We start from the raw sequence: 24,121 nt of genomic DNA on the forward strand, positions 1-24,121 counted from the left end.
GGCTTATGTCTATCTGAGGACTAAAGAGCAAACCAGACAAAGCCTTATTTGAATAGAGAGGGTACTGTTTTTTCCATATTTTCTATCTAAAACACATGACTCCTTTTTCTCATAACCAAGGCTAATTGAATAAATTAAGAATGAATCATGGGAACACTTACTGTACGTCATTGGGACGTCCTCAGCTAACTTTCTATGACACATATCCATTCACTAGGTAGGGGGATCTAAACTGTAATCAACTAATATGGATGCCAAAACCAAGACGTCACGTTATAATTGCAGAAGCACACTTATAAATGTGCACTTAAGTAAAACAAGAATAAAACATTAGCATATTAAAATAGTATTAGAATATTAACACTGCAATGTTGAAAACAATACCTGTCATATTTTAAGTATGTTGTTTCTTGAAACAAATTGAGAAATAATGTGTGTGGGAGAGGTGGTATGGTGAAAAGAAAACAAGATCGTTATTAAGCTTTCACTAAATAGGGAGATACGTGTTTAAGATGGTCAAAAAACAAATGTATGTGACTGTACAGATATATATAAAATATGTGTGTTAATATTGTCTACAGGGAAACAGTGCAAGGTAAATAAAATGAAATTAAAGAGACAAACAGGCAGGGAATTACAGCAGTGTTTATGGAGGACCCTCTGGTCTGTGCATAAACAGTATTGTACTGTTGTGGAAAGGAGGGAAAAACGAGGTCGGGTACTTACCCAAATTTTAACACTACGTGACGGTGGGGGCTACAGGATCAGACACCTGGAAAGAAACACAGTATAATTATACAGCTCAGAAATTAAAGCAGCAGAAATGTAATATGTAAAACAAAGAGACAGTCATTTAGGGCAGAATGGATCTGGATCAGCTCATTTAAACCGTCCGATATTGGGTTGCAGCAGCTGTTTGGGTGTTTAATTCATCTCAGCTTCTTTTATTCAATTGTTTACTTTAAGAAAGTTAGCATTAAAGTGCAGCTCTAACTCCTAAATTGAAATACTAACTTTTGACTGCAGGGGATACATTCAAAAATGATAATTGTGACTGAAATTTCTATTTCTGGTGTTGTGAATGTCCTACATTCTGTTTAGATACAGGTAAGGGTGGGGGTGGAATGATTTTTGTCTCCAGGGCCCAAAGATGTGTATTCCTCTTGCTGAGGAATTCTTTTGTTCTGATAAATTGACATTGTCAGTTTCCCACATTGCCACAGTGTGGCATATACTATAGGGAGCAGTGGTGGGAACACATGCTACATACGATTGGCGTCAGTCAATGTGACAGTTCCTGTTTTTTTATTTTCTTTTGAGGGAGGGGGGTCTATTTTTCTAAATCTGAACTTCCAAGTCGAGGAAGCAGGAAGGAATAGGAATTAATACACCTACACTCCCCTTCTCCCTTCAGAATGGCAAAAATCTCTTTGTACCCACATCATAATTACTGGTGGGCGCCAGTTCGGGATTGTTATCTGTGCCTCCTTCTCACTTTTTTTGCAAGTATAACACAATGTTTTGAGAACATGCAACTGACAACTAAGTCTTTTCTCAACTTCACGTCAGTTTCTTTACGCTGTGCTAATGTTAAGGAACAAGTATTGCTTGAAGTGGCGTTCCTTGTTGTAGCATATGCTCCCTATTTTCAGAGGCTCTGTTGTTCCACAAGCACAGCGAGTAGCCGTGCGCAGAGGAAAAGTAACCAGCAGCCGGGGTGCTGGGGACATGTTCCTCCAGGGAAATGATGTTGATGAACAAGCTCTATTTTGGTGCCTTTACATGCAGTCTGACACTCTTTTTTGATGCTATTCAAAATGCAGTCTCAATTACGGAGTAATTTTAATGTGTTTACCACAAAAACTATTTTACTTTCCACTTTTAATTAGGAGTTTTAGTGTTGAGAACCGAACAGTGGTGTATACTTTAAGTTACCACAGAAAGAGAATGCTTCTCTTAACGATCAGTTAAATGTGGAAATGCACTTTCACTTATTAAAACAGTACATCAGAAGACAGAGAAATAACCTAATGGAGTCTAAATATTTTCTTAAACCAACCATTGCAACATTGTGAATAAATGTGCAAATATTAGAGCTGAAACGTTGATTATCAACAGAAAGTGAATCTGCAACCATTTTGATAATCTATCATTTAACTCAATAATCAAGTCAGACAATGCAAGACATTTGTTCACAACTTCTGATTTTATACCCTTGAGGATTAATCAATTAAATGGGAAAAAAAATGAAAAGCAATTGTTAGCTGTAGCCCCAGTGAGTGTAGCTCCGCCAATATAAAACAGTGGGGTAATCAAAGGTGTTATCAATGACACTAACTGAGGTTCTGTTCCATTTAGTGTAGCAGAGCCTTTTCCAGTGAGCCAACAGCAGCACCCTGACTCTGTTTGACCTGAGTGGAACGGAACCTTAATTAGTATCACTGGTAGCACCTGTTTACACCCTGCTATTGTATGTCAATATTGCTGTCGGTGTGGAACTACCAAAAATAACATCATATAAAAACATATTTTTCTCACATTTTCCTTAGTGATCGCTAGCCTTGCAAATAGCTGTACTTCTAATTGCTGAAGCTTTGACATAACTGCCAATTAGACTTCTGCTGTCACCCCAATACCAAGCAGGTAAATGGAACAGAATTTGTTGTTCTCAAAGCATTGAAAGGCGACAGAAACTCTACAACAACTTTTCTTTTCTAGTAAGAATACTAAAGAGCTCATCGTCAGCACTCTTTGTTGGGACAAATCTTGTAACAAAAGGTAGAAAAATAGTTAAAACTGTCTACTCTCCAATAGCATCATCAGCTTTCCCCCCAATGTACTACTATCAAGGCCAAACTTGTGCTGTTACCACAACTACTGTGCCATCCACCCATACAGAGCTGAGTGAGAAAGTAACAGCTAGCTGGGGACCTTATTAAGTCTTAAGGAAATATGCCTCACTTCCTGTTTGCGTGTCTTGCCATCAACTTAAATGGTGCACCATTTCTATGTGGTTTGGATATTTTATTTATACCTTTATTTACCCAGGCTGGATTTACTGAGTGCTAATAATTTTTTTCAGCAACTCCACCCCTCGCACATGCAGTGATAAACACTTACTCCTGGAACCTTCTTAATACAAACAACAGTCTATTATTTAAGAAAAAGACTTGATATACTAACATCAATATCTGACCAATTGCTTTGATTTTTTCTCAAAGAAGTGGTGGGACTTGAAACCTATCCACTAAAATTCGATTGATCTTAGGTTTACTGTCTCTGGGCTACAAATCTTAACAAAAACAAAAGGGTTTCAGCACGTTCTGTGCCAAGACATCTGGGGACAAAGCCAGCAAAGACAGTGTTGTGTAATTGGTGATCTGGACAGATATTGTGGAAAGCGCAGGTCAGACGGGCTCATGGGTTTTTGTTTGTCTCTCAGTTGCCAACTGTAGCCAGTCCCAATAAGTTTAAAGCAGAACTGAGCAGAACTGTAACTTTGCTGGTACTAGAGGCGCCTATAAGGCAGTGGTAGGCAAATAGCAGCAGTGCCAAAGAAGATTTTCACTTTCATAGTTTACATCAAAATGTACATGATTTGACATAAATCTGCTATAGATAACCATGTAAATACAAGGTTCATGTAAATCCTAATAAATATGACCAAGATTAAGTGAGGCATTCAAACCTAACCTGACTCCTGAGCCTCGTTCTGCACCAACGTATCTGAACCTGGTGCTGAAATATATATACAAATATATACTTTATTTGAATGAAACAAGTCCCTTTTTAAAAACGGACCAATGTGTAGAATTTTGTGGTGAAGCTGCAGATTGCAACTAAATGAACACAACTCGCATCTGTATTTGACCACCTGGGAATGAGAGCGGGCTGTGAAGTTTATAGGAGAAACTATGATGGCAGCGAAACTCACAAAAAACGCAAAAGGCCCTATGTACAGCCAGTGTTAGTTTTATTAATGAAAACAAACCTGTGAATATTATTCTCCATTTCTGGAATAGATCCTCCTAAATGTTACACACTGGACCTTTAAACTGCTTAATTTAACTATCACAGATTTGCTTCTTACAAACACAAATAATGGGCAGTGTAAAATAAATGGCGTGCTGGTGATATTTTTTCTAAGCCAACAAGAACAACAGCTCTTTCATTCAGTCGGAATTGAATTGACCAATGGTTGAACTGTTGACCTCTGCTGTAAGAGACACTTGAATGTTACTTTCTTGTGATCTTCTAATGTGTATCAAGACCAAAAAAGGCCAAATAAGACCCAGACAGAATTCCCACTCCACAATATGGAACTACAGTTCCTATAATGCTTTGTGAGATGTAAATAGGAATAATATATATAATATTATAATATAATGTTGACATGGTTTCAGTGAGTTTTGCTTAGGGCTACAACTTGAGCCGCATTTTTTTAGCCAATATTTGTTAACATTTTTGCGATTTGGCACCATTAAAGTATGCTAAATTAGTAATCAGCAGTTCCTGTTTGCAATGTACCCATGGATGTACAATCAACTACAACTGGATAACTTTGATAGTGAAGAAAACTTAAAACCATGATGATTTTCAGGCAAGTTCTGGAGTTACGAGAAGCATTTCTCTTTAATAATTTAAAGTATAATGATATCCTCTGGAAGTTACATTGCATTTAAAACTATGTGTATCATGTCTATATATTCAGATTTTACTGAGATATGAGTCAGAGAAGAAGTACAATTTTGACATAAATTAAAGCAATCAGATGCTAAGGGTTTTAAAGGGCTACACGTGTGTCACAGATGCTGCTGCAGTTCCAACTTCTGACCGTCTTAAAAACGGGTGAAATCATCAGGTCAGACTACAATAACTTCCCATTGACCTGTCCCTTTCCCCTCTCGCAGAATCTTCTTCTCACGCCTCTCCCTCCAAAACCCCCCTTCAACTCTCCCACGGCCCCCTGGGAAGGAGCGCCTCGCAGTCTGAAAACCTCTGTCTTGCAGAAATTAAGCTTTAGAGGACACAAAATCTTAGCCAAGTTTGTAAAGCAGTCATGTGACAGCAATAATAAATAAAACACCAATATTGCCAATAAGTCAATAACCAAGTAAAAAAAGTCTTTAGCCCATTGTGTACCCATTTTGAAAATACTGCCTACCACTGACCACCACAACCTAACCTGGACTACTTTTCAATTGCTGGAACTGACCTTCCACAACTGCAGCTAATTAACCATGCATTTCCTACAATACATTAGATTAAATTGAGTTAAATAGGTTATTCATAAAGATTTGCCATCACACCACAGACCCTCAGAAATGTACAGGCATATTTTTTAAAAAGTCAAATAAAATGAACCAATTTCATTCAATGCCAAATCCATTATGATAACTTAGGTTAAACAATTTTCAGCCTTGTAGACCGAGGGAAAAAAACACAATGAGTTAAAAACTCAAATTATCAAACCCATTAAACATTCAGATAGAGTAATTTGCTATCAAACACAAGTGATCATCCAAGTACATTAGACCATTAACACATTTCTAAAGACTCCCAATCTGTCAAAGAAATGTAATTTAGGCCCTGAAAAGGTCTTTATTTATCAGGTTATGATGGACGGGCTTGAAAGAGACTAAAAACAAGTGCACATGTGTCACATTCTTCCTCTAACTCTCATCTTGGTCTTCATGCTGCACTTGGGATCATTCAGCTATTTTTACAGGTTATATATGATGTGTTTGAACACTCATGAAGCATTTTTTTAACAACAGCTGACCCAAACATTATTCTCATACAGACATACCGTGGACACATTCTTTCTAAGTGCTCCTACAATGGACAGCTTGATTGGACCTTAATGTTTACAGCCTGAAAAGGGAGCCGAGCCAATGAAAAATACATATCCCTGAAAACACCTTGGCCTTTTCCCTGGGCTTTATGGTGTATTTATAACCACGTCTTTACAGCATCGCAGCAAAGTGAAAGGCATGTTCAAATTAAATTAGAGCACGTTACCTTTTTTGAACCAGGTACAGTACAGAACCACTGGGCTTACAGGAATCCGCCTGAGGGTAGAATGGAGTGCAGGAAATACCCCCAACAGGAAACAAGTGGCTCATTTGATTTATACCTGACCTGCAAACCATTCATGAGAGCTTCACCTGGACCAAGAATACAGTCGGCTCTCACTTAGAGGTGAGGAAGCTCCCATGCTGAATGCACCGGAGTGACTGTCAAAGCCCCAGTTGGAATTTTTGATTATACCTCTTGTAGATGTAAGTACACATAGTTTCACGAGTGGTAGAATTTTCTGAAGAATCATCATCTTATAATTTTCATCTCCTTCCACTAGAATTAAAAATACAAATTCTTTCTGACTAATAAGATACCTCACTTTGAGTCCTTGTATTAACCTTTCAGTCAGTATATGCAGGGAATGTAGAGAGGAATAAACTTCAACAAAACAAGCTAACAAAAAAACACTTGAATGTATTTCTTTGGGTACATTATCTCCCTATCTCCTCTTCAACTTCAGGCACATTCAGACAGATGCAGCCTAATCTCAATGGATTTTCTAGTATTTTCTACAGTATGTCATTCCTTACCTTCCCACTGGTTGCCTCCACTGCGTTTCACCTTACCCAGTCACCTGCCTACCAGGCCTGTATTGTGGTGCTGCCGTAGTAGTCCAACCTGTGTCGTCTGTCTGCTGATTGCCCAGTTTGTACACTCAGTTACATCGCCTGCTTGACTGACTGTGAGCTCGAACATCGACCACTACAATTATATGTGACATATTTCGTGTGTGCCCTCCTTCTACTGCCCCATGACCCAGACCCAAAGTCCACTTTTACAGACTCTCAGACTTTGACATTCATTTCTGATAAGTCTGAGAGCTCAGGGCTGTCCTGTAGTGAACATGTCAAGTGTTTGGAGGGCTCTCTTACAGACTTTTAGTGTCAGTATGTACACTCTCTATAAGTCTGAACTTCAGATGAAAGAATAATGGACACAGCAAAGCCTCTCCCCAGGTAACAACTAATTTCCCATTATCCAATTTCTTATACAGTATCCTGCACTCACAATCTCAAAGTCTGTGAGCATTCAGTGCTTAGGATGGACATTTCTTCTGGTCCTGTCAATCTCAAATGTAACGTTAATGCATTGTTGAATTCTATCTCAATACAAGAATCTTTGTCAAATTTATGCTTTTGTCTGCATGTGCAATATCCATGCTACAGAGAGCACATGCAGAGAGACCACTATCCATACCGCAGAGGGCCTGCACTGAGCTCTGTGCTCCTGTCAAAACCATTTAAAAACTTCAGAGGCTTCCACTGTTGCAGTAAATTCAGAGATTATGATTGGTTAACGGTTACTATGATGGTTCAGCCGTCACTGACAACAGCATCACAAAGAGATTTTGTAAGCTTTAAAATCACCAAAACCACAGTGAAGTAACAAATATATTTTCCAGAAGTTCCTGGTGTTGACAGTTATTGCTCGGTATATGCAAAATATATGTATTTATACACTGAAACCCCTCTTTCTCTTCCTGTAATGCATTTAAATAATGTGATATCTACAATGGCAATTGATCCTGATCCTGCACTTAAGCACATATACTGTACATAAATATATCTAATCAAATGTGATTTGGGGTGATTGCTAGCCTCCCCCCATCACATAAACCACACTTGACTATTGGCTTGAGGGCTGCAGTAGCTACAAAGCAATATTATATTAGGGGGCATTTGGATTTCAGATGTCAAAAACATTTTAGTTTTAACGAGAATTGAGTTGAGGCATGGATGTATGAGAGGAATTTACTGCCTGACTCCAAAATGGCGCCCATTCACTTGACTGAAAATTGCTCACCCAGTGCATAAGCCAACCTGCCTGCTAGATATAAAACCTCCATGGCTTATAATTCATAATACAAAGAGTAATAATTGACCTTGTTTGTTGTTGGAGTTCCTGTCTATTTGATTTCATAAACCTTTTTTTCTTGTAATACTGCAAATGCACACTGGGCCATATTGGCAGCAAGGCTGAGTGATCAACTTAGCCAATACTATCTCTACATATATTATTAGTTTTAAATTTCATTTTCATAATTAAACATATGAATTAACAATATCTCTCCACCATTCAACAAAACAGAGTGTCTATTGCAAAATAGCACTACTGCAGCACATGGGAGAAGAGCAAGCACCCCTCTTTACATACTAAAAAGTATTACTGTAAACGAATAGTGCTGTCTCATAATGATATTAACAGAAACCAAAACTTTATAATAACTTTATAATGAGTTGTCATCCCATCCCTACGTGTGGGAGAAAAAAATCCAGAGGCTAGCTTCTCAATGCTTTTATCATTAAAAAAACCCTGTAAAAAAAGTGATTCCCTCCAAGGTGGCAAGAAGAGTCTAGGGCTTTGCTTTGTATGTTTATGCCTAATTTGATGCTTCTACGACAAATAAAAGAGATAAGGGAATGTATCTAATGTACTGGATCAGTCTGATATTAACACAAGTGACCTCAAACCTGACACGTAAGGTCCCTCTCAACCTCAGTTTAAACCCCACAGCCTGAGACCTAAAAAGCAGGCAGGGAGCTCAAATAGCAGGCAAGCCATGTATAGGCTGTGTGCTTATAGTGGTTGCACTATGGTACTTGATCCACAATACATGCTACATCATATACAATTGGGTAATCCATTAATAAAGCATGGGGCAACTCACTAAGACCCAGACCATAACCTTTAACCTCCTATGTATTTAGATATGACATGACAATAAGGAAAGTAAATGCACTTGTGGAGACACAAAGAAGCTTTTCTCTTTATGCTGTGACAAACCAATAGTATGTAGTAGTCCCCTCCATCTCTTTCACTGTGTATAATTGTAATAGCATTAGCAATGCTTTAAAGTCTAAATCTTACTGCATTAGTGCTCCTAACAACACCAGAAATAAATGGCTTCCATTCAGTTAAGCCTTGGCTTTTATCTTTGTTTGTTTCTATGTCCCGTTTGAAATCCAATTAAGGTTAATCAGTATGAGCCACCGATTGACATCATAGACAATATTACTATATAAGAGAAGGAAATCACGTTGAGGTGACTCTTTCACAACAAACATCCCCTGTCTGCGCTCTATAATATGGATTTGTTTGTCTACAAAATTTCAGAAAATTGTGGGGAAAAAAGCCACAATATTGCCAGACAGTAACATCAATGTAGGGCATTTTTGCCAATAGATCCTCCTTAATGTTACACACTGGACCTTTAAATGAATAGGTCAGGTAAGGAAAACCTCATTTTCGACAGATATGGCCTAAATTCAAAGTACATCTATTCCTGAAAAGAGGATACCACACTAATGCAGATCAACCCCAAATAAGGAGGTAAAATTAGAAGGTAAGTGAATATCTCTGTTTAATTCCTGATAGCACAAAGTGGTCTCATGGGTAATAAATAACTCGTCACTCCTCTAATTTTCATACATGCCGTGAATATCACACAAACATTAAAACCACAGACTGCCTTGATGTAAGGACGCATCGAGGGGTGAGTGTGAGGTTATGTGAAGACTCAGTCCCAGGTGTAACTGCCAGAACAGAGACACTGACTTCCAGCCAGGAGAATGATTTGGGTCAGTAGGTAATTGCATTCTTGGACCACAGGGGACTTGTTGGCAATTAATCCTGCCAATGAGCCACGTGAAATATGCCCACGTACAGTGTGCCAATAGACTGATAAATGCAGCTCTGTTAACATAGCTCTTTCAAAGAGTGATAGGGTAAAACTTTCTGCTGCTGACACCAGCGACTCACGGCTACAATGACACAACAAGTGACTGAACATGGCAAAGCTCTAAATTCCTACATCATCAGGTTCTCCAAAACTGATATCCTGAAACATCCAGTTTTACACACCGCTTTAACTGTTTCTATCTGTCTATAGAAGCAAGCCTTCCTTTCCTTTTTTTCTCTTAATCAAGATCAAGAGGAACTCCTGTCAGGTTAAGAGTTCAATTCAAAATGGTTGTAGAATTACTCCAGAAGGCAAACAGCACCGGCTTTAATGGGCCATTTACATTCTTTTTAACCCTTAACACTTGCCTGGTAGTAGCTGATATCCCATTATAGGTCAGTATTATAATTTACAGTCTCGATTTTCTGTCAAGACTGCTTTGTAATGTGATTGTACTGTGTAATGGACACTTTTAAAAGACTAAAGTCTACTTTCAAGAGCTTTTTAAATAAAAATAAAAAATCTAATTAAATTAATTTGAAGAAGCTTCTTTGACATTTCCAGTAATTCACAATGTTGATCATTTAGCAACTTTGACACCATAAATACATGTTCTTTGATTGGTTTCGCTACTTTTTGTTGACCTAGAAAAGTAAAAGCATATTTTAAGTTGAAACACCAACCATCATCTTTTATCCTTTCCTTATTTTAATCTGATTTATGTTGTTTTCAGGTTATACGTTTTTGCACATAATCACAGCTCTGTGTTTTGCTCACAACATGCTTCAGTAATTTAGAGTCATTAGAGGCTGGCATCTGTCACTGCATGCTGAGCAACTGTATCAGTCACATTGTGTAGTGTCCCATTAGCCTCAAGCCTCTCCCTAATGTGAGATTAATCAATTAGTGGCATCTGATCTTAAATGATAGGGGAACAGAGAAAATGTCACTTCTGGCACACAATCACTCCACTGATTATGTCAATGTCAAAGATTACTGCTGTTTACTGTTTACACAGAAGTATTGATGATCAGTAAATAGCCATTTTCACTATCCAGAATGTGAAAAGGGATGGGTGTAATCGGGCTCAAAACAAAGTAAAAGTTTTGACAACAGAGAGTTTTCTGGGTATCCCAGTATCTTTTACAGGTACTCATTTCAACAAAAAGCAAAAAGAGTTCTAGTCTCGTTGCCTACCTCTGAAAAAGTCCCTGCTGCCCTGCTAGTGCTGATTTTCCAAAAAGTATTAACTAAACTAAAGCAGAAAAAAAGGCCCACAAAAATACCCCAAAAGTTTCAGAAGATCATCACCACTTTGGAGAGAGACCATTTTCCTTTCAGTTTGACAACAATACTTAGCTGTTGTTGATGTTTAGGAGCTTCCTGACTGTATCAGTTATGTTGGAAATAGCCATTGTTGACTTGGCTTTTTCTCATGAGTAATCAGCAATGACGTCATTTACAAGTTTAACATGCAATGTGGCCGGTAATATCATGGTTGAAATTCTGATGCCAGATTTAATTTTATTTAAAAAGAATCGTTTTAGCTTTCAAATGTATTAATGATAAAAAATGTTGTCAGAGACACATATTTTATGCACCTAAATGCACAATTGTAAATGTCCTTGGGATGTCCATACAGGTGCTCTGAAATGCTGAAGTTCTATTTCATGGTAAGCTAGGGAATTTAAATTAGGGGCTATTCAGAGTTGTAAATTAGAGGGCCAACTGATGAGACACATTGGAGAAGAATTTAGACATTTTGAAAAAGTCAGAAGTACAGAGATCACTGGCAGCAGCACAAGGCTTTTCCCGTGGGGAAATCTGGACTCTAAAGCCAGAGTGAAAGCTTTACTGAAAAACAAAAAAGTAAATGAAGGAAAAGGATGCGTTAAACAAAAGGTATTTTATTCTAAAAAATAAAAACTGAATTCTTCAGACACGACAAAGTGTCTGGCGGAGGCTGTTGACATCCCATCATATATCAAAGAGCATCCCACTATGAAGGAAGGCCATGACATCATGCAGTGGGTGTGGGTAATTCTTTTTGTATTGGGAGAAAAATAAACGTAGGAAAAGTTTTGAGGGGAATCTCTCAGTGCCAAAGACCTTAAACTGAAGCAGTGATTTATGTTCAAACACAATAGTGGCCACCAGCATACAGCCAAATCAACATTAAAATGAGAGACACGGCCAAAGCCTTGACATCTATTGAAAAATAATGCGCCTCAGACTGTTTATTGACTCACCATCCAGCTTGACTGGGAAAGAGAAAAAAATTCAACTTAGATTGTGCCAAGCAGATACTGACATATAATAGTACTTAAAGCTGTCATTACTGCCAAATGTGTTACTGGATAGTATTCGCTTAGGGTGAAATACATTTCAAATACTACTGCTGCATTTCAATTCCAATCAACCAGAAAAAACCCCAAAGCTCTAACAAATCTTCAATATGTCATTTCTAACATTGTTGGTGCCCCGATGGATTTTTTTGCTGAGAGTAAACAGAAGCGGCACTGCACGTTTACATACAGTCTCAGTGTTCAAACTGCACTCTAACTCTCAACAGTATAGAAAAAATAGCTGTTTAGAAGGCCTCCTTAGTTAAAGAGTAATCAAGAATTTAACAAAGTAATCAAACCCTTAAAGTGATTCTCCTTAATAAGAAAGATAATCTCCTCCACTTTAGCTTGATTCTCCTCAGCCCAGTTGGACCCTCAGTGTAATTGCTCTTGTTAATCAAGCCTTAATTTGTTGACGGGACTCATTTGAAAGACTTGTCTTGAAAACACATATAATCTCTCCCAATCTGGCAATGCTAACATCTTGAAATTAAGGGCCGCAAAGTAGAATGAGAGCAGATTAAGTCATTTCAGAGACTGATGTAACCAACGATCGGTGTCAGTCACTGCTTATTATTGTAATTGTGAATAAAAATAGTAACAAACTACAATAATTTCAATAAATTGCACTGGTAATAGTTCAATATTTGTTAGATTATTGTAAATCTTATCAAACTGATCTCTAAATATACAAAGTCTCCAACAGGGTGTGTAAAAGTCAAAGCACTCTTTTTCCCAGTTTTATATTCATTCAATCATTTTAACATTCAACTCTGAGGAGAGGTCGTGAGGAGGAGTTTTGTCAGTCTCTTTCCAATAAAACGACTATAGATAGATAATGCTAAATGCTAAAACATAGTGTAACAGTAGGTGGAGAAGAGTCATAGTCAACTCAAAGAACTGAATGATTCAGTAAAATCAGTTACATAGCAATTTTTCTTAAACTTTGCTAACATTTGCTACCACTGGTCATATGCCAATGGTCATACCAGACCAAGTAAGACAATGTTAAGAAGAAAAAAAATTATATTTATACCTCCAAAGGTTATACAGTTTGACTTTAAAGGCCAACGGGTAAATACTTTGACCCCTAAAGTTCCCTAAACTGGAAGAATTTTAGGAAAAAAAAAGTCTAATAGTCTACAGCCATGCTAGCTGTGAGGCTGTATTTAAGCACAGTGATGCTTTGAGCTATAAGCTGATGTCAAAAATGCTAACATGAAAATGCTAATGTATTAGCATATTAGTAATATGCTAATGTTTAGCAGGTATACTGTTTTCCATCTTAATTTAACCTGTTAGCATGCTAACATTTACTAATTCTCTCTAAACCCAACCGGTCGAGGCGGACGGCCACCCACCAAGTTTTTCCTTGCCACTGTTGCCAAGTGCTTGCTCATGGAGGGAATTGTTGGGTTTCTGTAAATAATTTAATAAGGAGTAGTTTCTAAACCTGCACTATATGAAAGAAGTGTCTCGAGATAACCTATGTTATTATTTGGCGGCGTACAAATAAAACTGAATTAAATTAGTACTACATACAAACTACCACTGAGGCTGATGGGAATCTCATTAGTTTTGCAGGTATTTGGGCATAAACCAAAGTACTGGACAAATTAATATTTTGACCTGATGATGACTATTACTAATATAGGGGGAAAAAGTCAAGCATGGCTGAAAATATGATATATGTATCAGTTCATAGACTGTGTAAGCATACAGAATCGAGTTTCCAATAACTCGATTAAAAAATTAAAAAAAGAACAATTGACACTGGCACACAAACGCTAAAAAGGCTAAGTACCTCTAAGGGCTGAACAGTCTGAGCATCATTTAAAGATAAATGTAATTAGATAATCATACCACACCACACCATCGCTAAAGTCAGCAGCAACTTAAAGCTTAAAGCCCTTAAAGCTAAGTAAAATCATTTACCTCTCCCCACTACTACTACTGCCAGGCGCCTGCCACTATATGTTGTGAAAGTAAGAGCCAGGAGGAAGGTCAGACCTGTGAAATTTGTAGATATCAGTTAGAGTGGATGTTTGCAAAACCAGAATTCTTCAATGACCCGAGCTGCCCCCAACTCACACAACCACAAGTCATCTACAGGAAAACATACTGGGCTATTTAACTATTTCTATCCTTTGCTGTTTATTCAATTTGGTCAGACACAACAGACTTCTCACCTTCATCTCTAACCTCCTCATATTACTGACAGACAGTTGTATACAAGGTCAGCCTCATGGTCAAAAACATTTCTCACTGCAGTGCTGAGTTAGTCCAAATTTCTCAAAAAACTTTCCCATAACATCTGGTGAGCCGGCGAGCAGTCAATATCAATTCCCTGTCTTTTCCATGCTTGCCGAGACGCACGGGAACATTGTGTATTGGGGTTGTGTCTGATGCAAGGAAATAGCAATGGCATCTCCTTTACACCTCTCAAACTTTCAATCAAGCAGTGACAAATAGTGACACAAGTTCCCCACACGCAGCATATACACAGTTTTTGACAATGCAAAAATAAGACATGGATGAATCAATCAATTTAGCTTCTTTCACCTCATTAGATGAATATTAATGGCTATTCTGACAATAACAAATTTCAACCATAAAACTAAAATATTAAAACTAAAATTGAGCACAGAATGATACTCACAGTTTCTCCTTAGATCATTGAAGCACAGAAAACTGCTAGCTTCACTAAATGGCAGTCACTTGGAAGGCTCCTCTCACCCCTAGAAAGCCTTATGCAGCTGAAATGACTCACATCCCCTCTTCCAACCTCTGTCAACCATCATGAGGAGGTAAACATTTCCAAATATGGAGAAAATATGAAGACAGTATTGAGGGCAATATCAGTTTGGTTTGCTTTTAACTTGGAATGCCATAGTCTGTGAGCCAGAGTCACTCAGCAGAGCCAGTTCTGTGGTGCATACCTTTCACTAGGAATAATAATGATGATTGTAGAGAACTTTTCACAATCGGTTTGAGTTCGGTCTGACCTAAGATGGGTAACACTGTGAGCCTGCCCTACAAGCTGCATTTTTATGGGTAGATAGTCAAAATGTAGTGAGGAGAAGATGAAAACTGAAACTGAGAATGGGAATCTCAATAAATTGCAAAAATGAAGAGAAAGATAGACATATATCACTTTTTTTGTTCATGAGGTAACCAGGGCCAGAATAGAAGGTATAGAGAACCCATTTACTGTGAGAAGCTGTCTTGTCACACAGATTGTCTTCAAGTGATTAAGAATGTATAATTAAAGTCTGATTACTCCCCATGAGTGGCATAGGTCAGCGGAGATCAAGGTATTATTAAGAGCCGCTAAGAGAGGACATTACACCGTCCTGCCGGGATTGGAATTGTTTTAAAGAGCAATTTGGCTTGAGAGTTGAAACGTTGAAACGGCACAACCCACTTCATACAAATCCCAAAGGAACAGACCCCATTCAGGGGGCTGAAATTCTTAAATGTCCACAGATTCTTTAAAAAATATTTATTTGTTTGCATTTTGAATACAGTCACTGCTTTTCTTTATAATTCCTAAAGTCAGAAATCTGGTACAATTTTGATCCGCAGCTAAGCTAAATCAGTCTGGACAGTCTAATAAGAATCGATGTAACTCTAATGCAACATTTGTCAGGCACTTGAGAAAACATGAGAAAAATTAGAAGAGACGGCTAAACAGGACCACATGAGAATGTGGCTGCAATGTCAATGCAGAGATTAGAGTCTTAACAATAATAAAAAAGATCTAAAGACTAGAATAAAAGATTTGGCCGTAGCTGTATAATGTGTGCTTTTTACAATAAGCCAAACCAGATTGTATGCAATAAACTCAGCTATGAGCCAGTTGGGATACATAATGACGCCACATGCTTTGACTGCACTGGATGCTAAACTGATGCAGCAAAAAAACATATATCATCTTTTTTTTTAATTCCATGTATTCTTCTTTGTCAAAATCTGGCACCTACATTACCCACAATGCAACTCGATCACCGACAATTCAGTTAGAGGTGTTTCATGCAGGTAGTGACTAATGTAGCCTCGAGACACTACCCTCAAGCCGAGATAAGGAGCGGCTACAGAGCTCTGATAACATCACTCCTTTTAAAGTCCACATTCCAGACTTTTTTTCATTCAAATGACATCATTCGAGGCAGTTTCTCAGATATTCTGGAGCTCACTCTGGAGCCACAAAAGGCTTTATACAACTTTGTCCACATACAGTGCGCAGTAGTACCCTACTTTCCCTGCAGTTTGAAACATGGCCTAAAAAAAGGTGACATTGCACCTGCCGTACAAAAGCTCACCAAGACCTCACAGCAATTACAAGTTAATAAGAATTCTTACTGAAAGATATCATGGAAAACAATGATTTACTAACAAGTACTCACATTGGGGGACAACAAAACATATTTTGTGATAAATTTGTGATGGTTTCTGAGGGCCACTTGGCTCTGGGTTGCTAAATGATATGTCCATATTCTTGTGCTTTTAACTAGAAGTTAAGACACACAACCTTCCAAACAAAAACGTTCTACTAACACCTGACATTAAAGCACAAGTATGTAAAGTCCAATGCAGCGAAGTACAGCAAAAATGATTTTACCTTTCCTCCTCTCTGGATTTCTGGGATTTCTGGGAGATTGTTGAAGCGATGTCCTTCACTGTATGTTGAAATCTGTTGAGGTTAAGAAACAGGAGACACCTCTGTATTACTCAAATGGATTACATAACTGTAATTGTGCTGAGCAGGACCACACCAACATGGTAAGTGGGTTCTGTCAACTCATAGATTTTTTTTTTTTTTTCCATGACTGTGTCGTTCATCAGTGAAAAGATGAATCACAGGCCGGCCCCTATAAATCCTTTACGAACCTGACCGTAAGTTGTCCATTTAAATTTTAGTCATCTTTCAGCAGGCACCTGTCACAGCCCGCTGGAGTAATATTTCAATGCAAAGACACAGTACAGGCAAAACAATGCTGACAAGTGACACTGCAGAAAATATTTCACCACAGTGTAACAATCATTTAGTGAGGAGAAGATCAAAATTAAATCAAATGTGAAAGTGTTTCATAACAATGATCCAGTCTTTTGGTATAATATCATATTAGCAGCACTCATAGAACAACATCAACAATATAATTATCTACTATATTCTTCTAATATATTCACTTACTATTGTAACTCTTAATAATTTCATTCTCGATATCACTGGTGATAATAGAGAGCATTTCTTTGCTCTCTCAGTACTGAATACAAAAGGCTACCATGTGCAGTTTAAGGATTTAACTTCACGTTCATCTATTGATGCTTTTAATTAATACATAGATGCTATAAAATGTAAAATGATGTCTGTCATGTTCTGTGACGTCTTTGCTGCTTATTTTCTAATACACACCCAGTAAACCTATAGCTGTTACATGCATTTGTTGATAAATTACTTTTAGAAATGACTTGTTGGTAATAATGATTGAGCTGACAAGCTGTGTGGTTTAATTTAGTATGTAAGTGTGTGGAGTTTGTGGAGATCGATAATATACCTGACTGAGTTTGTGTCCAATAACTATGTCAGTTTATGTTTTGCACAATAACTTACACCAAGTACACTAGCAACAGTAGAGGAAGCGTTGTTGGTGATGGTAAAAGCACAGGACAGCACTCATCTTTACTCTGAATTTAGTTTTGCCCGGCAGCAGTCTCTCAGAGTTTGGAGAGGATGTACAGATACTTCCGCTCTCATTATCTGAAGGCCACACGTTCTCCCATGGACCTTGAGGATGAAGCTTTCTGACACAACGACAAAGCCTTTTTAAAAAGGAACCAGATGCATACTATCTAGGGCAATAAACCTGCAAACACACTGCATATGATTACAGTTCTTTTTACTGCTGCACAACTGAGAGAGCTAATAGGGTAGGCTAGTGGAAGGAGACAAACTGCATGCACAGTCGATAGAGCAAGTAATGTAGTTAAGTGTAAAACTTGAGAAAGGAGTCTGAGGAGAGGCAAACTCATGTTAAGTCAGTGAATGTCATTAATTAGACACTTACAAAAACAACTCAGTGAGGAATATGCTTCAGTTGTGAAGGAGTCTTGTGGGAATGATGCAGGCATTGTCCGGTACCAACAATGCCATTGTTCTGTAGGACAATTCTTACAGAACAATTAGAATCCACGTGGATTTAAGTAATAGACAAACAACAGTACTGTTGTGCAAACCAGCCTACTACATGTCACGGCCCTACCTGAGAGCACAGTAGGAATGTTAAGCGGGCACTGACATGTACTTGCTATGTCCTGTGAGTTGTGTCGTAAGTCTGATCATGCTTGATTGTGTCATTCTAAAGTATACACTTTGTTTTTGATTTCCTCTAACATGACGAGGTAACCTTTTTCTGTGGTCCATGCAGGTTATACATTGAAGGCTGTTCCACTACCCATATGACATCTCGTATCTCTGGTGCCTCTGGTGTATTACCATTACACTCGGGACACAGGGATAAGCATCCAAAATGGACTCAAATAAAAACCTAAAGTAGTTTGAGATTCCTCAGTCTTCTAACCACCTGGATTAAAAAATATTCTGTGTTGCATGATACAATTAACTTTTAACTGGTTTCTAAAGTTGCGACTGCATCTTCTAATCTAGGTAGATTAAGACACACGTCTTTATTAACACACTATTTTGGATGAAAATATAAAATATCAGAAAGAAGCTATATAACCAGCCTTTTCTTTTGGTTCAAGTTATTCAAATTGAGCAAGGAGACGCGTCCTTTTCAGATACGCTCTTAGTTTGGATTAGGAAAAAGAGGTGCAACTTTTATCATGGAGCAGACGGAGTAGTTTTCATCCGTTATAAGAGTCTTTGAAGATTCTGGAAATACCTTTAGCACAGCAGTAAGTGTTTTTAAATGACCTTCTGGCAAAGATTGCCTGATATTCCCTTTTTGTAAAATTGGATGCTCAGCCCTGTGGATCAAATGTAATAGCAATACACGAAAGTTACCAATAGACCACACTTACCATAGATAATAGAGATGCACACTGGCTTCTTGGTATCATTCATACATGTGACACTTTCTGAAAGCCCACCGTCTCGACATCATGCTCTACTCTAAAACTGTGCATTTTGAGTCTGAGAAACTGATGCTGTTCCTTCCAGAAAAGGAGACCCTCATTAAAATATGCCAAGAAACACAAACAGTAGAACAACTTGACTAAACCTACCAGGGGGGCCCGCGCTCAAAGGCAGCTGAGGCACTCATCTTTTAACTTTAACATCATCAACGCTGTCAAATGAGTCCTTTTTAGCCAGAGATTTTAAAGACAGTTCCGTTTAATGTGTTCAAAAATGTGTCTGAGCGACGCAGATGTATTCGGTTTGATGACAGCACACACAGGGGACCTTGGTGTTATTGATTTGAAATCCAACATCTAAGTCAAAGTTTGAATTCAGTCTTTTAAAGAAGAAAGTGAGGCTTATTTTTCACATTAGCTACATTTTCTGGCAGAACAATAACTATAGTCTGGACCATGGCTCTTTTTTTTAACTCACAAAAGATGACTACAGGCAGGTAGTCAGTAACTCCAACCCAGGTAAAGCTTTAGAGGAAATATTTGTGGCCTGAAGCTGTGCTCACAGATGCACACACAACTTCACAATACATGTAATGCATGGAGCAACACTTGACACTCATAAACAATGCTGGAATACTCCGCCATAGCTAGAAACTGATGGGGTTTGTTGTGTTGAATGTTTTTAATATACAAGGTTGTCAACAACAGGGCAGACTGACAAAAGCTTCCCTTTCTGAAGCATTCAAAGTGGATAACATTTAACTTCTTATCTCAGGGGTGAAGTCACTTTATTCAGAACTGTCTTTGGTAACTTCTTGTTCTGTGGTAAAAGGTCCAGATAAAGTACACAGCATGGGTCCGTTCGCCCTTGTTGACATGCAAGTAAAAGAAAATGACTGACAGGAATATCGTGACATTGTTTGGGCTAACTTTAGTTAGAATTAGCTATATTATGGAAAAGTCACCTGCAAAGACTTTAAATTACCACTTGAGCGTTGGGTGGAGCCAGGTCTGGCCTGACTGCATTTCTATGTCACAAATCAAACAGTGATGGTTTCCTGCCTTGTCTTTTCATCCAAACCAGGGCTAAAAGTATACTGTAGGCCTGAGCTGTGATGTTAGTCCACTCTTTAAGGGCCTAATGTAACCAAACTATGTGTTAGTTCTGCCTCAACAAACGTATATGTGCATGTGCAATGAATTACACTGTCATTTATAAAGTCTAATGGACACACAAGTCATAACTAGTGACCGGGAACAACAGTTTTGGCTAACTTATTAAAAGACCATCACCAAAACTACTTAAACAACGTGGCGAATCTATGCTGTCGTAAACAAGTGCGTCCCGTTCACACGTTAAGCGGTAACTTTATCTCCTTTAACGACGACGCCAAAACTAGCAAACACTTACTTAACCAACAGTTATTTCGGTAACGGGACACTTTGCTCAATGGGCGCTTATGAGAGCGCTAAAGTGAAATTCAGCGACATATTTCCCTGCAGTTAGGGGCTCTCATGTTTCTCCGGTGACAGTCTGTCTTCCGCATTGCTCGGCAGCAGACCACCAGGCTAAAAACAGAAACACCAGAGACGCCCAGGGTCCCTTCAGGCAAAACCTGACGGTTCACAATGTCTTATATTTTAAACGCATGACCGAGCCCGGCTCAGCATTAGCTAGCGACGAAGTTAGCTTTGTTAGTATCCTCATGTAACATTAGCACCAAGGCAGCCAAGGCTATCGTTGGAGTCCACGCCCTCATTGTGAACTCCGTCCGAGCTACAGTAAAATTCATATTATAACCCAACAAGGCCGAGCAAACTGGGTCGAGCTCCTCCAACGCTGCGTTTACCAGTCACACGTTAAATCACACCAGTCCTAACACAGCCGATAGTCACACACAGGTTTAAAGCGACACAAGAGTGCTCGATAGTTTCGCTTACCTCGCTTTCTAGGAAATATAACAGAGGTTCAAATCCCACCAAAAAAAGTGAAACTTCTTGATCCCAATTCTGGGAGAGTTGTAGGCAGTGACGTCACGCTCTGAAATTCCAGCCGTCTCAGTCAGTTCACAAGTTTGCCCATGTAAGGCAGCAGGCCAGCGGTGTCACCGAGCCCGAACACCGCGGCTCCGCCAGCGCCGCTTTATTTATAGACGGATGTATGGAAGAGGAAAAAATGCACTATATAATGTATACAGGAATGCAGTTTCACCCCTTTTTTTCTCCCCCAACGCTTAAACCCCAGGACTCTGTCTTAATATGCCACAAATGTTGATAACCAATCGTGTTATTGACTGAAACATGTCAGGAATTGTATATCCTGTTTGTAAAAGATGCACTCTTCACAACGCAGTCCTATTCAGTAACAATAACTGTAGTCTACAGTGTAAGCCTTGTCTACCAGATACGGAAATATGAAAATGTAAAATGTGTTACGACTTCACCTCAAACTATGACCTCACGAATGATGACAAACCTCAACACTTCTCTGACCGATAGGCGCTGTATGTAATATATTTTATTGTTGTTTATACTGCATGCACCAGTGTACTACTCTTAAAGGTGCAGTGTGTAACTTTTAGCATAACCTTTTCTCAGAAATGTCATAGGTATGTTTTCATGAGTGTATAATCACCTGAGAATAACTATTGCTGTGTTCTCATTGACCTTAGAATGAGACATTTTTATCAACAGAGGGTCCTCTTCTACAGAGGCCGCCATGTTGAACAGCCATTTTTCTACAGTAGCCCAGAGCGGACAAACAAAACACTGACTCTAGAGAGGGCCTTTTATATTTTTCACAAGTTTCACTGCCACCATTGTCTACATGCCTAAAAGGCTGAACTATATTCAAGTCTGCTGTCGGCTGCAATCTGCAACTTCACCACTAGATGCTACTGAATACTACACACTGGTCCTTTAAAGATTCCCTCCAGACGTCTATTAAGACATATACAACCAGTTGGCTTGGAACAATAATGTGTGTCTGATGTGTTTTTTACACAAAGAATATATAATATAATTAATTTATATAATTTCACTTTAAAATCTTTAAAACTCATCTTCTCCTTCTACCTCATTAAAAATGACAGATTCTCTGAATATGCGAATGTTGTGTTGTGTTGTGTTCTGTAAAGTCCATTCTCAGTGTGTGTGAACTGGTGGCTTCAAGTTTCTACATCACACTTGTGTAAGTTTTATATTGGACCAGGATGGACATGTGAAACATGCTTCTAGTGTCAAACTCTGCATATACATCATTCTGCACAGTGAAGCTCAAACATCCAACTGTAGGGTCCAAGAATAATAACTGATTTATGAATGAGGGGGACTTTAAAGAAGGCACGTTCTGAACTACCAAATGCCACTTAATGCATATTAGTACTACTGTTTTCAGTCAAGGCAAAGGATTTATGTTGTGTGTTACACTGTATTTGAATTATAAAATTGAATATTGCATATTACCTTTTTTATAATTGGTAATCTTTTTTCAAGGTGTCCTGCTGAAAACTCATAATAATTTGGACAAAGGCCTTTGAAATTTCAAGGTGCTGGCTAATAAGGAAGCATCTCAGCAAGTGTTTCGGTTTTAACACAGAGCACTCATCCAATGAAGTGTGAATTGCCATGTGCTGTAATTTGAACAGATTCAAATTCACAGTCTATGCTGCGGTGTTCCCATACGCTGTCATGCACTGTCTATCTTCTGGAACCATGAGAAAGACTTCACTCTAATCTGAATTTAACAGCTAGTTTTGTTTATAGTGAATATCGGAAGATTTCTTGCCATAGCCTATATTAAAGTGTTGGATTTATTAATATTAAATAGTTCTACACAAGAAATATGCAGGCATACATTACACATAGGCTACTGTGCCAGTGGCAATGTAACAACAGATCTTTTTTTTTTTTTTGGCAGTTCATGACATATATTGCCGCTATACCTGTCAAATAACATCAGAACATAAAGTCAAATCAGACATTTGGCCGGATGTGATTCATATATTCCTTGGTTTGTTTGTTTGTTTATTAGTTTCAGTCATAGTTTTGTTCCTCTTTTAGTTAGGTTAGCGAACTTTGCTTTGCATGCATGCACTGCAAATGTGAACAAGGCCTTAGTGCTTGTACTGTGTTTGTCACATACTCAACAATTTGTGTAAGGTTTTCCATTCTTCATGGTTTCTGTGTTGAGGGAAGTGCAGTGTATTTCTGTGGGTGTGAATATGTGTCACATTAAGTTTTTTTTACTTACGTGGAATAAGTGATATTTAAGGGGTTGAACAGCAGATGATTGGCTTTAATTAGGGGATCAATTAATCACATTAGTCACTTATGGACAGGTGCCACCTATAGATGGTGCTGCGATTAGACCAAACTTTAGAAATGACATTTTGGGATAATATTTTTTTTTTATTACTTATATGACCAATGTGTAGGCTTTAGCGGCATCTAGCTGTGAAGTTTCTGAATGCAACTAACTGAACACCGCTCACGTCTGTATTTGATGACCTGGGAATGAGAACGAGCTGTGAAGCATGTAGGAGAAACTATGGTGGCCAAGAAAAATGCAAAAAAGCCTTATCTACAGTCAGTGTTTGGTTTGTCTGTTCTGGGCTACTGTAGAAATATGGCGGTTCAACATTGTAGACTCCATGGAAGGCAACCCGAAACGTCTGTAGATAAAAATGGCCTATTCTAAGGCAACAAAAACACAGCAATTTGATTTTCCGGTGATTATACACACATAATGAAAGCATATTATAAGTAATTTCTTTCAGTAGATCCTCCTGAATGTTACACACTGGACCTTTAAAGCTGGGCTTTTCCTACTGTGGCATTAAAAAGAACTTTTGTTATAGTACTGTATGTTGTTTTAGTTAGTACACAGGAAATTAACTTCATCATTATGTACTGTGCT

At 38.3% G+C, this 24,121-nt stretch overlaps 1 protein-coding gene across 3 annotated transcripts in view; it reads right to left on the bottom strand.

The window, feature by feature from the left end:
• Positions 1-21,335, bottom strand: part of lpp (LIM domain containing preferred translocation partner in lipoma) — a 135,469-nt gene extending 114,134 nt beyond the window's left edge. The window contains exons 1-3 of one of the 3 annotated variants that reach the window (XM_035654004.1): positions 21,145-21,335; positions 16,727-16,798; positions 727-772 (exon numbers count right to left, since the gene is read on the bottom strand). The gene's annotated coding sequence lies outside the window, so the exon portion shown is untranslated. Of the gene's footprint in view, positions 1-726; positions 773-14,764; positions 14,846-16,726; positions 16,799-21,144 lie in introns of those variants that run through there. The other 2 variants (XM_035654006.1, XM_035654005.1) reach the window with 2 other exon arrangements.
• Between the last annotated feature and the right edge of the window lie 2,786 nt (positions 21,336-24,121).

Source organism: Morone saxatilis, unplaced genomic scaffold (assembly GCF_004916995.1).
Source record: "Morone saxatilis isolate NCDOM2014 unplaced genomic scaffold, NCSU_SB_2.0 Contig12, whole genome shotgun sequence".
Taxonomy (NCBI): domain Eukaryota; kingdom Metazoa; phylum Chordata; class Actinopteri; family Moronidae; genus Morone; species Morone saxatilis.